The 15942-nt window shown below is 35.2% G+C and overlaps 1 long non-coding RNA gene and 1 other non-coding gene across 2 annotated transcripts in view; both read left to right on the top strand.

The window, feature by feature from the left end:
- LOC103782931 (uncharacterized) overlaps nt 1-4223 on the top strand; it is a 105903-nt gene extending 101680 nt beyond the window's left edge. Inside the window, exon 7 of the long non-coding RNA XR_008624916.1 lies at nt 883-4223. This is a non-coding gene — a long non-coding RNA (uncharacterized LOC103782931). The remainder of the gene's footprint in view (nt 1-882) is intronic.
- Nucleotides 4224-12033: 7810 nt separating this feature from the next.
- LOC112439443 (U8 small nucleolar RNA) lies at nt 12034-12169 on the top strand. Its single transcript, XR_003027721.2, has one exon. It is a non-coding gene; the product is annotated as a U8 small nucleolar RNA (small nucleolar RNA).
- The last annotated feature ends 3773 nt before the right edge of the window (nt 12170-15942 follow it).

The raw sequence follows: 15942 nt of genomic DNA, 5'->3' as shown, positions 1-15942 counted from the left end.
ATTCTATTGCAGTCCTCACTTGTTTTTAAAATACTATTTGTTTATTGCTTTTGTCCTGTAGACTTTCCCATACTGTAGATTATGTTGATTGCATCTTTCTGGTATAATTTAACATGCTTTTCTGTCACTTGAAATTTCTATAAGTGAACATTTTGATGTAGCTGCTTCATTGGATTCTGATCCAATTTATTTTTGCAAGATTAATACATAAGTGGGGCTAGGTTTGTCATACAAAGGTAGTTCTTTCTGTCTTCGTGATCTTAGGATCCACTGATGGATTCAGGTATTCTCTGCCTAGCCAGTCATCATAAAGATCCTTATCAGTAATATTAGCAGCCATTAATGAATACTATAATATTAATTATTAGGGGTACAAAAGTGTTTCATTTCTAATAGATATTATTTCACAGAGGAGAACCCATCCCTTATCAACTTTCTGATCCCTCTGAATAGTTGTTACAGAAAAGATAAATGCTAATTATTTCACTGATTTCAGTTTTCTGAAAAAAAAATCGTCCTAACAACCTCTAAAAATTGTTAGGCAAGGATTTTGGAGTTTTATTATGAACTCATGGATTTTTATATGCTTGATATGTTTCTATCTATCACAGTCACAATTTTTTTGATGTTCAAATTTATATTCTTTATCAAAATATGTTATATGGAAAATATATCATGTTATCATATAGAAACTTTAAACATATATTAAAATATCAAAAATTTGGTAATCTTGTTTCATCCCTCTTCCAACTTTTTTCGTGGATTATTTTATGGCACATTGTATGCAAAGCAGTTCAGTTTTTTGGCTTATGTTTGTCCTATCTATACCATGTAATGGTGTCAGCAGCTATTTAACCCCAAATATCCTCCTCTTCTCCACAGGACTCAAACAGGAATCCAGAGACTCATTTGCACTGGGAGACAAACTGAAATGACAGTCTCATGCCATCCTCCTTGATAAAGAACACTTTCATCTTATGCCCATGTACAAGTTTCAATTGTTGCATAACAAATTACCACAAATTCAGCAACTTAACACAATGCTCATTTATTATTTCACAGTTCTATAGATCTAGGCACCCTGGACCGGGTTCTCTGCATAGGTCTCACAAGGCCAAAACAAAGATAAGCCAGGCTGGGCTTATATCTGCAAGTTTTGAGGAAGAATCTGCTTCTAAGATCATTCAAATTGTTGGCAGAATTTAGCATCCTTGTGACTGTAGGACTGAGATCCACACTCCCTTGTTGGCTGTCCACCAGGGGTCACTGTCACTCCTCATGGTCTCCCTCCAGTTTTTGACCACAGCCCCTCCATCCTCACAGCCAGCAATAGTGTATAGATTTCTTTTTGTGCTTTGACTCTCTGATTTCTTTTTCTGCCACCAGCCAAACAAAATTTTTTGCCTCTCAAGGGTTTTAGATTAGGCCCACTCGAATAACTTTGCATTTGATAAACTCAAAGTCAACTGATTAGTGACTTTATGTCTACAGAATCCCTTTGCTGAATAAGATAACATAATCCAGACATGTTAGCTCATTGTACTCAGAGGTCCAAGAATCAGGGCAGACAGTCTTCAGGGGCTGCCTTAGAATCATGCCTGCCATGGCTCTGCTCATTTCACTTTTGCCACCTTTAGGATGAGTTAGCTCTTAAACATTTCCGAAAAAGTAGGTTTCTGGTGAAACTTCTTCCCTCCCTTGAAGTTTATGTCCAGATGTAACAGAATTTTAAATTACATTGTAGTTGAGACACTTTACACACACACAACCACACACACACACACATACACACACACAGAGTCCATCTTCAAAACAGCTTTTGACTGTTAACATGATTCTTTCAATTTGGAGGGATGCTTAAATGTTCCACCATAAAAACATTTAGCTCTTTTTGCAATATTTCATTAGAGGAGAAGACTATCTTTAAAAGAAACAAGTTCAAATGATTCCTAAGAGTCTTGAAGTATTTTCAAAACAGTGTTTTCTAAATCTTTTCAAAATGCCAGCAGTTCTTGATAAATGAAAGGTCATGTTAATTCTTTTGGCATTTAAATCAGCACCTTTAACATGATTAATTGACTTAGCATTTAATACCTGATTGTGCATTCCACTGTTATTATATGGAAATACTGATTTGGATCCAGAAGAATATTAAAACAATTATTAATTTATTCTAATTGTGCTAATCTCTGCATTTAATTATCTCCCATCAGTTTAATGAAATGAAATAATTACTTTTATAAAATGTAGCCCATTTTGCATTTTAGCTTATACTTATAAAAATAAAGGTTTAGAAATTGTCTTATGATATGGATGATATAATAAAACTATCCATTTCCAGTGTGAAAGTAATATGAACATTCTGTATTCAAAGGAGAAAAGTTTTAAAAACTAGTATTGTACTTCCAAGGAAGAACAATTGCAGAAACTTCACTGTATCCCTTTCCTCTCTAGAGATGAAGATGACTTATGCTAATTTTGAAATTGAAAATTCTTTTACACATATTACTTCCTGTCCTTTATATCAGGAGGAATAAAGTAGGTGAATCCCTTGAATAGAATGCAAACTCCTGGCCAGGCACAGTGGCTCACGCCTGTAACCCCAGCACTTTGGGAAGCTGAGGCAGGTAGATCATTTGACGTGAGGAGTTCGAGACCAGCTTGGCCAACATGGTGAAACCCCATCTCTACTAAAAATACAAAAATTAACCAGGCGCGGTGGCACATGCCCAGTAATCCCAGCTACTCGGGAGGCTGAGAAAGGAGAATCGCTTGAACCAGGGAGCCATAGGTTTCAGTGAGCCCCCAGATTGCCCACTGCAATCCACCCTGGACAACAGAGCAAGACTCAAACAAAACAAAACAAAAAAGCAAACTCTGTTTTGATCTTAGATCTCTCTGTAACATTCTGTTCTCCTAACTGGTACCTCGGGAAATCTGGGCCTTTGTAATTTTATTATCTGGGCCTTTGTAATTTTTTCATTATGGTGACATTCTTGATTTTGCTCAACATTCTTGGGTTGTTATTTTTGAAATAGTCCTTAACTTTCCTTTGGGGAAACTCCCTCAATCCTTTTGCGAGTGGTACCTTAGTCTTCCCCTAGGCATTGGTTGCTGTTTTCCTGAATAACCAGTTGGGACTGATTTATACTTGGTACTTATACTCTCAAGAAATAGCATATTAATTACTGTTACTAAGATCCCTGGAGCTTCCTCAGTTCCTGCCCTTCCTGAAGCCTTGTTCTATGTAGCTTTTATTCAATTTTTTGAACTATCCTTTTAGACTTTTTTTTTTTTTTTTTTTTTTTAGACAGAGTCTCACTCAGTCTGTCTCCCAGGCAGGAGTGCAGTGATGCAATCTCAGCTCACTACAACCTCCACCTCGTGGGTTCAAGTGATTTTCTTGCCTCAGCCTCCTGAGTAGCTGGGATTACAGGCATGCACCACTGCACCCATCTAATTCTGTATTTTTAGTAGAGACAAGGTTTCACAACATTGGCCAGGCGGGTTGTGAACTCTTGGCCTCGGCCTCCCAAAGTGCTGGGATTACAGGCCTGAGCCACCATACCCGGCCTATCCTCATAGATTTTTAGTATCTTTCTCCCTAACCAAGTTACCAAGAATTACTTTCTGTTGCCTGCAGCCAAAGAAACCTAATTAATACATCCATTTAACTGTGTAGAAATTCAATTCTATACCCATTAGAGTTATCCTATATTTATCGTGTTATTATCCTCAAAGGCTCCAAAGTCCCAAGGCAGCAAGAAGAAATCACATGGACGTTGCTGTTTTTCTTTCCTGCTGTGGCTCAAATGTGAACACACAGAGCATATCCAATATATTTATCTGTTTGTGTTAATGAAATCCCAAACATTAGGTTTGAATAACAACAACAACAAAAGGATCTGAAAATCACCTCTTTGTCTTATTGTACATTAACCACGTTTGGAGAGAACATTATTAAATCATCTGGCAGGTTGAAGAACTAGTACAGTTTTTGAAAGTGGGAGCTACTTGTCCAGTAGCCTGAGGGCAAGCCAGTTACAGGAAAGTATGTTGGCAAAAGGGACAGGAAAGGCTTTAGATTGTGTCATTTCTCAAATGTTTGCTCACATTTGACTTGTATTTTCACACATTTATACCACATCGGTTTCTTAAAATTGTTTTAAGAAACTCATAACAATTCTTTTGTGCTATAAATCGCAGAAAGATTTTATGTGAAATTTCAGCTGGTTTTAGGAAGAATTTATCTTTTCTTTGGTTACTATAAGTTATTATTCAGTTTTTACAATTTGTCATGAAAACATGCTATGCCATTTCTGTGCTACTTTAAAGAATTAAATTCTGTTTGTAAAAGTACATATTTAATTGCACAAAGGGTTGTATTTAATGGATAAAGGGACTGACAGATTAAAAAAAAGCCATGAAAACAATGCTAATTCAAAGGGATACAGATATCAAAAGAACAAGGGAAAGAAAAAGTATTAGGAAAAAAAAGAGTAATGAAATGTTTTTAAAAGAAGAAATGAAAAAGGTTGAGGCCCCAAATAGCCTAAGGTCCTAAAACATGTGGCCAGTTGATCAAATTAAACCTGACAATGTTAATATAATTATTTGTTCGTGTCCCTATTTCTGTAGGATTCTACAGTTGTGCTTCACTCTTCCCTTTCTCTGGGCTCAGTCCCATCACTACGAACTGGAAATAATGAATTCTAAAACAGTAGGAACTGTGGTCTGGTGTCAGGTCTCCTCTGCTCCTTGTTCTATCCTTTACTATTTGTTTTCACTCACTGGTATATTTCTATTTGTTTCCACCATATGCCCCATCCAGAAATGGAGTCATGCTTTGATTCTTGTGTTAAGGATGTTTTTTGCTATCTATAACAGAAAATTTGAATACAGTAGCTTAACAAATCAGAGTTTTATATTCCATTTCTCATACCTAATCCAGAATTAGATAAACCAGGACTTGTACATTGCATCACAATGCCATCAGAGACCAGAGCTTTTCTGTCTTTTTACCCCGCCATCTTTAGCATCTTTATTTATATACACTTGATCACAAGATGACTTTTGCACCTTCAGATATTAAGTCTGATTTAAGGCAGCAAGATGAGGAAAGAGTAAATGCAGTACTCTTAGGGAAAAAGGCTTTCTTAATATCTCTCCTTTCTCTGCTATTGGATTTCTATGTGTCTTATTTATCAGCATATTAGTTTTTGATGCATAATAAACAACTACAAAACTTCAATAGCATACAACAATAAACATTTATACATCATGATCTGGGATTCAGCTAATCAGGGCCGGGCTAATAGGAGTGGGTCTGCTGAGTTCTGCTGAGCTCCCTTAAACATTTGCACGTTAGCTGAAACTGCTCTAGGCTGGATGAGGCTGGGTTTGGTTGAGGCACCTTTATTCAAGCGTCAGCTCTGCATCGTCTTTTTCTTTTCCTCTTCCTGGAACCGGGAGACTATCCCAGCAGAGCAGAGGTGCAAGATTAAGCAAATATATATATGCAAAGCCTCTTGAAACCTCTTGAAAGCCAAGGCTTAGAATTGGCAAGGATCATTCTGTTGGCCAAAACAAATTACATGGATGAACTCAGAGTCAGAGTTGGAGAGCACAGCAAATTTCCATGACAAACCACATGGCCACAGGAAGAGTGAAGAATTTGGGCCTTTAATGCAATTTTCCAGGCAGTCAGTGCCACACAACCATGTCTCGCTATAAGAAAGGCTGAAAAATAAAAACATTTACCTGGGACATCACTATTGAAACAACACTTATTTATTTCCTACCTTTCTTCTTTTTTCTTCCTTCTTTCTCCTAATTCTCTTCTTCCTTCCCCTCTTCCTTTTCTTTCTTTCTTTTTTCTTTTTGCAAAGAAAGGGAGTGGAAACAGACATCAGGTAGGCAGTGAACATTGATAATCATTATTTCCTATATAGTACTCTTATATCTTTAGTGTAATTGCTACTGGACCTCTCTAACAGCCTTCCTTTCTTGTCCATTGCTTATTCTATTTCCTGTTTGTGAATACTGAACCTTACCCACTTGCTGGATTTCCCACTTGTTGCCTCTTGCCGTGCTCCCTTGATGTCATCTCATGCCCTTGCTAGGAGTTTCCCTGATTGCCTGCATTGAATCTAGGAGTCTATACATTTTAGTCATTTCCAGTATCCCCACTTAATTTTTTTGGGGGGGGGGTGCGGGAACGGAGTCTTGCTTTGTCTCCCAGGCTGGAGTGCAGTGGTATGATCTCTGCTCACTGCAACCTCCCCCTCCCAGGTTCAAGTGATTATCAAGTGATAGCTGGGATTACAGGTGTGTGCTACCACACTCAGCTAATTTTTGTATTTTTAGTAGAGACAGGGTTTCACCGTGTTTGCCAGGCTACTCTTGAACGCCTGACCTCAGGTGATCCACCTGCCTTGGCCTCCCAAAGTGCTGGGATTACAGGTGTGAGCCACCGCACCCGGCTCCCACTTAATTTTGACCAACATTAAGTAAAAGAAAAATGGAAAGAAAAATGTAATGACATTTTTGTGAATCTTAAATACAGCCTATCAAATTACAATTTTATCTGACTAAATAATCATCAAGAAATAAGATTAGATAGAAGATAAAAACATAGACAAATTAAGGCTGAGGATTTCAAGCAAAAGCAAAAATGAGAGTGTCAAATCAGTAAGTATTCCTGAAAGCTGAACGTGGGCAGGGCTCCTTGAATGCAATCATTATTGACTGAAATCAGCTGAGGAAATCTAGTGGCGAACACAGTGGGAGAGTGTGAAGGTTGGTGTGGCCCAGGAACAACATGACGGGAAAGAATGATGCAAACTCCCAGCTGGACAGCAGGACTTGGTAAATTAGACTTGTTTCTGACATTTTAGAGACAATTTTTGAAGAAGCTTGAACAAATTTTCCTTGAGCAAGGCTTTAATGTTCTTGTTTGTGTTCTTCTAAAATGGAAGCTCTCTACCAAATCTTAATAAGTTTCTGCAATATTGGCTGCATGCTGTTCCCATTACTTTGCAGTATTTATAGAATTCAGACATAAATGTGATTATTAAAACCAACACAGGTGTTTGGTCTTTAAAATATAACATTATGAAAATATGCCTTAAAAGCAATTTATAATAGATCAAATAGTTTCCTTCCTTAATTCTCAAAATTTAAGAAAATGTTTCCTGGACTCTGCCCACATCCAGTTGAATATATTTATATTTACGGTATATATCTTGATAAAAATGTGTAAACATAAACAGAACAAACACAAAAACATAAAACAAAACACTAGTTGGAACAAGGAAGCCCAAGTTCTACCATTGGCTGTAGCACTAATTTGACATGTAAATTTATGTCACTTCATGTGTCTAGGCCTCAGTTCACACATCTGAAAATGTGATTGTGTAGCAATCATTTTATTTTAAAGAAACGATGTAATTATAAATTACGCTTAAACTAATATAAGCTCATAGTAATAAAGTGAAGTATTACTGAAGATTGCAAAGGTAAAATATACCTGATTTTTTTCACTAGTGCCTAATTCTTACCTTTAATTCAGCAGTAACAATCTCTGTTACCAGTATCTTGTAGACTTTCAATAACCTTACCTGCATATAAAAGTATAGTAATTCTTAGGCCCTGGTAAAAGAAAAAAAAAGTGGGTCCTTGTGTCCAGCACCCAGCACAGAGCCTGGCACACAGTGGCCCTCAGTAAAGGTCTGTTTCACAATTGATACCTGAATGACTTGATCCATGGGCCCCAGGTCCTGCCTTACAAACTGGTTGGTGCTAAATTTATTTTTCTCCTGTGTTCCGGCGTTTTTCTTCTCAGTCTACTATATCACTAGAGCTTTAAGCTGTGCCCTTGAACCTCACTCTGTGGCTGGGGTTCTACTTGACTCCTGATACATATTTTTCTGAAGTCAACTACGGTTTCCCATCTGGCGGCAGCCTGGCACTGCTGGGCACACCCAGTTCTTGCCTCAAGCCAAGCCAGTCTCCTCTTGACAATATGGTTGACTCTTCCAAGTGTGGTGACTGTGTCATAAGAAAACACATAACAGAATGGGTATTTTTAAGTTTTGCGGTGTTTTCTCATATGTCTATTGTACAGTTGGACCGTAAATGGGCACCTCGGGCCAGCACCATCATCTGCAGGCCATGACATAAGTACAGTGGGGCTGAATTTATTGGCTCTGAGTTTTCCCAGCATGACCTCAAACTATTACTTAGGTTTTTATATAAGCAAATAGACTTTTGGCTGATACAGGTTCTAGCACAGATGCCTGAAGGAGTGACATAGAATATGTTGCCGATTAACTGTCTAGAGGGACTACTGTGGAATTTGAAACCGTCGGAATATCCATGGGCTTTCCCAAAATAACTTTTCTGGAAGTGGTGTTTTTGTGTCAGCTAATCTGCTTGTCTGACAGGCTGTTATAATAAACACACAGGGCCATGAAAATGCTCTTGCCATATTTGGTTCAAATTTAACATTTTATTTAATATTCCATGGACAAAAGACTGCATCTGTAGATTACAGGCTAAAGAGTGTGTATGGGTAGTCCAATCAAAAAGGATATAATATATTATAGATGTTTTTAAGAAAGATTGTCTTCTACTTAGACTAATCTATGTTGGTTACTTAAATTAATTGATCAGATAAAGTATTATCTAAAATTGAGCTAAATCTACTACAATGTATTATATTTTGATTAAATATTTTTAGGGGAGGATAAAAACCAAAACAACCGTGAACCCCAATGATCTTTTAACTTTTTTCAGTTTACCCATCTAAGTTCTGTAGATCTTTTATATAACTTCTTATTGTAAAAATGTATTATAACACCATCAATGAAAATTAAAATGGCAAAATATTCCCTCAATAGCTCTGCTTACATTTTCTCATATTCTTGTAAAGTTCTTGTTACCTGAGTATGTATAAGTTTTTAGCATTTTAGTTGTAGGGTATAATTATATATCTTAGTTCTTTTTTAAAATTAAGAAATATTTCAAATTTACAAAATAATATTATGAGCTGACGTACATATAGAACTAAGCTTTAACAAATCTTAAGATATTGGCATGTTTTCTTCAGCTATCTTTTTTTCAAAAACTTCATAAAGAAATAAATTAAACATTGTAGAGTTAAGATCCCCTATACCCTGTATGCCCTTCTTTAGTTTTATTTTTCTTGTTTCTTCTTCAAAGGTAACCATTATCCTGAATTTAGTGTTTATTTCTCTTGTGCATGACTTTTTACCATGCAAGTATTTAATCTTAAGCACCCTGGAACATTGTTTTTCACGGTTCTATAATTTATATAAATGGTATTATATTAAGTATCGTTCTTTTGCAACTTATTTCCCTCCAAATATATGTTAGAGATTTATTTATGTTGATACATATAGCTTTAGCTCATTCATTTAAAGTATCACATAGTAGGCCTTTATATGAATATACAGTAACATTCATCCATTTTCTAACTGAGCTGTGAGCATAATTACTGCTTTACATCACTGGCTATTGGAGTAGTTTGTTATGCAGGGTATGTAAACCAACTTTATTAGATATCGACAAGTTGCTTCTCAAGGTATTTGCACCAATTTTATAATTCTGTGATTGCTTCTCAACATACTTGCCAAACCTTGGTATTGGCAGGTCGCCACGTTTTCGTTAATTTTATGGGTGGGAAATGGTAAATGTTACTCTTTTATTTTGTGTTTTTCTGGTTGTTGGTCAGTTTGGTTATCTTCTCATATGTTTGTTAGCCATCTAGATTTCCTATTCTGTGACTTGAATATGTTCCAATTCCATACCTATTTTAAAATTTGGTTGTGAACATTGTTCTTATTAATTTTCAGGAATTTTTGCATTTATTCTAGGTACTAGTTCTTTTTCAGTGACGTGTTGCAAATACCTTCTTTCAGACTTTACCCTTTGCTGTATTAAAGTCCACTTTATTAATATCTTCCTTTGTGGTTTATGTAATTTGTATTGTTTAAGAATTCTTTTTTATAACAAGGTTATAAACATATTCTATATTCTCTTTTAAACATTAAAAAATTTTGTTTTTAACATTTTGGCTTTAATTCCTTGGGATTTATTTTGGAGTATGGCATAGGATAGGCATATTATTTAATGTTTTACCTTTGGATAACCAATTGTCATAGCCCCATTTACTGAATTATTGGCAATGCCACTTCTGTCATATATCTAGTTTACATATTCTTGTGTCTATTTGCTGGATTCTATTCTGTTCCTGGTCTGCTAGTTTATCTCTGCCAATGCTCTCCTAGCTTGAATGACAAAACCTTACAATAAATGTCTTCATATCTGGTCTTTAGTTCTTATTCATTAATTTTTTCTTCATTATTTTTGCCCATTTGATCTTTCATATTTTCTTAGGATAAACTTATCAAATTGCATGGAAGACCTTGTTAGGATTTTGATTGGAATTACATTAAACTTTTATGTTAACTTGGGGACATTTGACATTTTTAAGGTGTTGATCCCTGAGATTCATAAATATAGTATCACTATTCTTTTAATCAGATCTTCAATAATGTCTTCTAAAGTTCTCTATAAAAGTCTTGCATAGTTTGTGTTAATTATAAGTACCCTTTGATGTATTGCTGTAGAGAATGGTATCTTTTTCTTTTACATTTTGTAATTGCTTATTAATGGTAATAGAAGGACTGTTTTTTAAAAATTTTATCTTTTGTGGGTACATAGTAGGTATATATATTTATGGGTTACATGAGATATTTTGATGCAGGCATGCAATGTGTAATAATCACATCAGGGTAAATGGGTATACATCACCTCAAGCATTTATATTAATATCCTTTTAGTTATTTTAAGAAGAACAATTTAATTATTTTTAGTATAGTCATCCTGTTGTGCTAGCAAATTCTAGGTCTTATTTATTCTATTTTTTTTGTATGCATTAGCCATACCCCCAGAAGGCCTATTTTTGTTCATTGACTTTATTATATATTCAGCAATCCTTACCTCTGTCATTAATTTGAATGGTAGGTTTAAGAATTATCTTGGATTTTCTGTGTGGACAATTATATTGTCAGGATATAAGTGCTGTTTTTTATATTCCTTTCCTGTTACTACTATTGTTTCATTTGTTTTTCTAGGTCTTCCAATAGGCTGTTGAATGGAAGTCATGATGGATATATTATTTTCTTGTTTCTAATGTTAAAGAAATATCTTCAAAGTTTGTTTGGCTTGTTGATAGATATCCTTTATCAAGTTATGTTGGTCATTACTGTTTGTTCTTAGATCTCTGCCTTTTTCTTGCAAACTGCATCTCCCAGACACTCCCAACTGGGCTTCTGCTATGTTTGGCCAATAGAATGCGCTGTTAGGAGACAGGAATGGAAGAAAAAGTGAAGTTGGGAAGTTTCTCTCCTACTCTTGATGCTTCTTCAGGTAGTATCTGACAGGAGTTCCATCTCCTAGAGACAGTTCCTTTTTCCATGATCCTCGTTCATGCCAGAGTCTTTATATACATCCAGCCCTTGCCTGGTAGCCTTAGGTCTTGGCATCTACCTACATTACCTCCTCCTTTTGTACCTCACATTAGGAATGTTATAGCTTCCTGCTTCATTAATGTCTGTCACCTTTTAGGACTTTGCACTCTCTCCACACCTCTGTAACTAGTTCCTTATGTTAAATTCCTTAAACAGGACAACTTGGTATGGGATCTATCTTATTGACTGGACCCCAATAATACATCAGATTAGAAAAGTTCCAGTCCCTTCTTTGTTTGCTAGTGGTTTTGTTGGTTTGCTTTGTTTTTTGTTTTAATATAGTGAAATTACATTTTACAAAATCATTTTTGTTATTGAGTTGCTATATGTGAACAACTGAGAATTGTACATATTATTTCCCTTTTATTCTGTTAATGTGGTATATTAAATTTAATAGACTTCCTAAAGACACTTCATTTTTGCGCTCCTTGGGTGAACCCTATTTGTTTATGATGTCCTTTTAAGAACATTGTGCTGATTGTCAGGTGGGAGAATTCTTACATGTTCCTCCTTTTGCAGGGCAGATTAGAACATGATGATTGGGGTTCGCATAATATGTGATTAACGTTTCTGTGTAATCAGGACTTGCAACATCCCGAATGCTCTTACCTGACACTTCTTAAAAAAATAAATAAATAAAAACACAGTGCTAAATTTTATTGTTTGCTGTATTTTAAAAGAATTTTTGCATCTGTGTTCATGAGTGTAATTATTCTATAATTTTCTTTTCTCGTATTGCCCTTATCTAGTTTAGTAATGCTATTTCGATGCTCATTGTGAGTTTAATTTGTGTTCATTTCAAAGGTAATTGGTTATTTATTTCAGCTTTTAGGACTCTTCATCCTTGACAATTACAGTTCTATTATGATTTTACTCTTTTGAATAGTTATCTCTTTAAATATTACTTCTGCATTGTTTCCTCCATGCTTTTATTATATTCCTGTGAGATTTACATTGGACACACTTTCACCTCTGTGTCACTTAAAAATGCAATTACTTCTTTTAAGTAATACCATGTTTTTATTTTATTTTTGCAAGTTGAATTTCTTAGATTTTAATTCTTTTTTCATGGATATGATTCATTTGTCAATTTAAATACTGTAAATATTGATTATAAATTCTTTGTCAGTTTTTTAATAAAATTAATTTTATCTTCAGTATATTAACATTCTGATTATATATTTTTTCTGGTTGTCTTTCAGAGCTTTAGATGTGGTCCTAGTATTTTGATTTTTAGCCTCATTTTGAATGGTAGTTTCTTTCCCCCTTTTATCTCCTTCTCTGCTTGCTCCTCTCTAATAAGTGTTTTTTTGTTTCCACATAGGCTCCAGGTCCCCAGTGAGAACCAAGTGTTTTAATGTATTTTGGTGCCTCTATACTGATATAATTTTGGTGATATTGCAGATCCAATCACCAAGCCAGCTACTGGCTTAGTTCTATTTCCAGACTTGAGCCTGTGTTTGTGTCCTACTACCTTGCCAATTGTGGTAGGCAGAATAATGGCTCCCAAAGATGTGCAGATCCTAATCCTAATCCTTAGAACCTAGGAATATGCTACCTTATAAGGAAAATAGACTTTTGTAGATGTGATTAAGGTTAAGGACTTGATATGGGGAGATTATCCAGGTGGTCCAGTCTAATCACATAAACTCTTAAAACCAGAGAAACTTTTCTAGCTGTAGTCAGTCAGAGATAAATGTGATGACCAGAAAAAGGGTCAGACAGTTGCTGTCTTTGAAAATGAAGGAAGGGGCTCAAGAGCCAAGAAATGATGCGTGGTTTCTAGAAGATGGAAAAGTAAAACAAATTCTCCCATAAACTTCAGAGAGGAATGCAGTCCTGCTGACATCTTAATTTTAGCCCAGTGAGAACTGTGTCAACGTACAGAAGTGTAAGATAATACACTTATGTTTTTGAGGTAATTCGTTACAGCAGTGATGGAAGACTGATAATAATTAGTTTTATAAACCAATTATAAACGATATCCTCAGTAAGAGGTGTACTTCTTTTAAAAGTACTTTCAATACTATAAAAGTACTTTTACATACTTTTTAAAGTACTTTTAATCTAATGCTTTTAAAAGTTCCATTTTATTTCCTTTATTAGCTTTTTAGCTATACCTCTTTTAAATGTATTAATGCTTGCTCTAGGAACCCTTAATAAATAGTTACATTATAATAAAGATGTATTACAATATGCATCTTTAACACAGTCTACATTGAATTAATATTATACCACTTCACACACAATCTAAGAACCTACATTTACCCCTCCTCTCCTTTGTTTTATTATGTATAACTCTTCCATCTATATTATAAACCCCACAATGCAGTCTTGTAGTTTTTACTTTAAACAATTATTTTTGAAAGAATTAAATAAGACAGTATTTTTAATTTGCCTTCATATTTACTGTTTCTACTGTTTTTCACTTCCCTGTAAGTCCAAGTTTTCATATAGCTTAATTTCCCTTCAAATTAAATAACTTTTTAAAGTACTTGTAAAATGAAAGTATTGGCAAACATTATTTTAGCTTTCCTTTATCTGCAAATACTTTTATTTCACCTTGGTTTTTAACGTATATTTTTGATGGATATGGAATTTTAGGCAAATAGTTTTTCCGCCAGTACTTCATAGAGGTCATTTTATTGTCTTCTGGCTACCATTGTTTCTTATGAAAAGTCATTGATTATTCTTATCATTGTTTTTCTATATGCACTGTGACTTTCTCCTGTAGCTGCTTCTAAAAACTTTATCTTTCATATTTAGCAATTTAACTATGATGTTTGTAGTTGTGGTTTCTGTTAAAATATTTATTTTGCTCAGGATTTGTTGGGCTTCTTGAATTTGTGACTTGAGGTTTTACCCATCAAATGTGCAAAATACTACAATTTCTTCCAAATATTTTTCTGTTTTATTCCCTTTTTCTTCTGTGACTTTAATTATACATGTGTTAGACTATTTAAATATATCTTACAGAATGCAGATGATTCTCTCCTTACAAACTATTTTATTTTTTTCTACAGTTTATGTAATTTCGATTGGCCTGTCTTCAAGTTCACTTAGTCTTTTGTGTACTATGTGTGTGCAATTTGCTGTTAATCTTATCCAGTACATTTTGAAATGTAAAATACAGTACAGTATTTTTTTTTATTTTTGGTTGTAGAAGTCTATGTGATTCTTCTCTCTTTAAATGCTCTTTACCTACTATATTATTATTTAATATATTAACAATAATTGTTTTAAACTTCTATCTGCACCTTAGGTAATGGGGTCATCTGTAGTTCTGCTTATTGGCTGTTTGTGTTCCAGACACTGTGATAAGAAGAGCAATAGAGGCGTTTCATCTCTCAGACAAGGTGATTGCTCAGATTCCTTTTATAGTTGAGTTGTTCCAGGTTGGGCCACAGCTTTAACTAGATTGAGTTCATCTGCGACTAGCCCAAGTTCCAATATCTAGTACAGCTGCCTTTTTTTTTTTTTTTTAATCTTAGCTATGTTTGAGCTGGGAAGGGGCTGAGCTGCAGTTTTGGATTTTTAAACTTTCTCGTTATACTCACTCCAACTATGTTCCGGGAATCCAGTCACTGCGCGAGTATCTAGAACTATGGTTCCAGACTCCTCTCCACTGCTGCTATGACTGCGGGAAAGAAGGTGAATTTTGGGAACAAATACATTTTTCTGTGTGAGTGTGATTGCATTTCTTCCAGGTTTCCCCCTGTTTGGCTGGCCCACGCTGTCTTCTAGAAGCTTGTCTAATTTCTCCTCTTCCCTGTAAAATGTGTCAGGACCAAGGGAAAACTTTTCCTTTACTCTGTAAAGGTTCACTGAAAATCAACTCACGAAAGGCAGTTTAATAGGAGAAAAGGCATACAAATTTATTAACATGTACAGGAGGACTTTATGAAATCTCAGTATAAGATCTCAGAGAAAAGGAAGATTGTTGACACCTTTACATCACCTTGAGATTTTAGAAAAAATAGAGGTTTGGGTCATGGCAGAACAGGTTATTGAAGGAAGAGAAAAGGAGGCCTGGCTAGCCAATGTGGTCTTGTTATGCAGACAAAACCTCACAGGAAGCAGCCCTGAAACAAAATAAATGTTTCCTTCAGACCTCAGTTAATCTTTCCCAGATCAAACCAGGAAAGGTCCTCAGATAGAGCCTGGCTGCAGCAGTGCAGACTTTCTCTAGAGATGCAAATCTCCCACAAAAGACAGCTTTTCAGCTATTCTTATATTTCCAGCCCTCTCAATAGTCATCTTGAAATACATAAAAAAAATTTTTAGGGTGAAATATTTGGTTTCTTTCAAATGTCTTGGTCTGTGGAAAGTCTGATACCCTATGTTCCAGTACCTAAACCAAGCACCCATCTCCAGGTATGGAAATTTC

This window comes from Pan paniscus, chromosome 2 (assembly GCF_029289425.2).
Source record: "Pan paniscus chromosome 2, NHGRI_mPanPan1-v2.0_pri, whole genome shotgun sequence".
Classification (NCBI taxonomy): Eukaryota; Metazoa; Chordata; class Mammalia; order Primates; family Hominidae; genus Pan; species Pan paniscus.
This window is presented reverse-complemented; position numbering and strand designations above follow the sequence as displayed.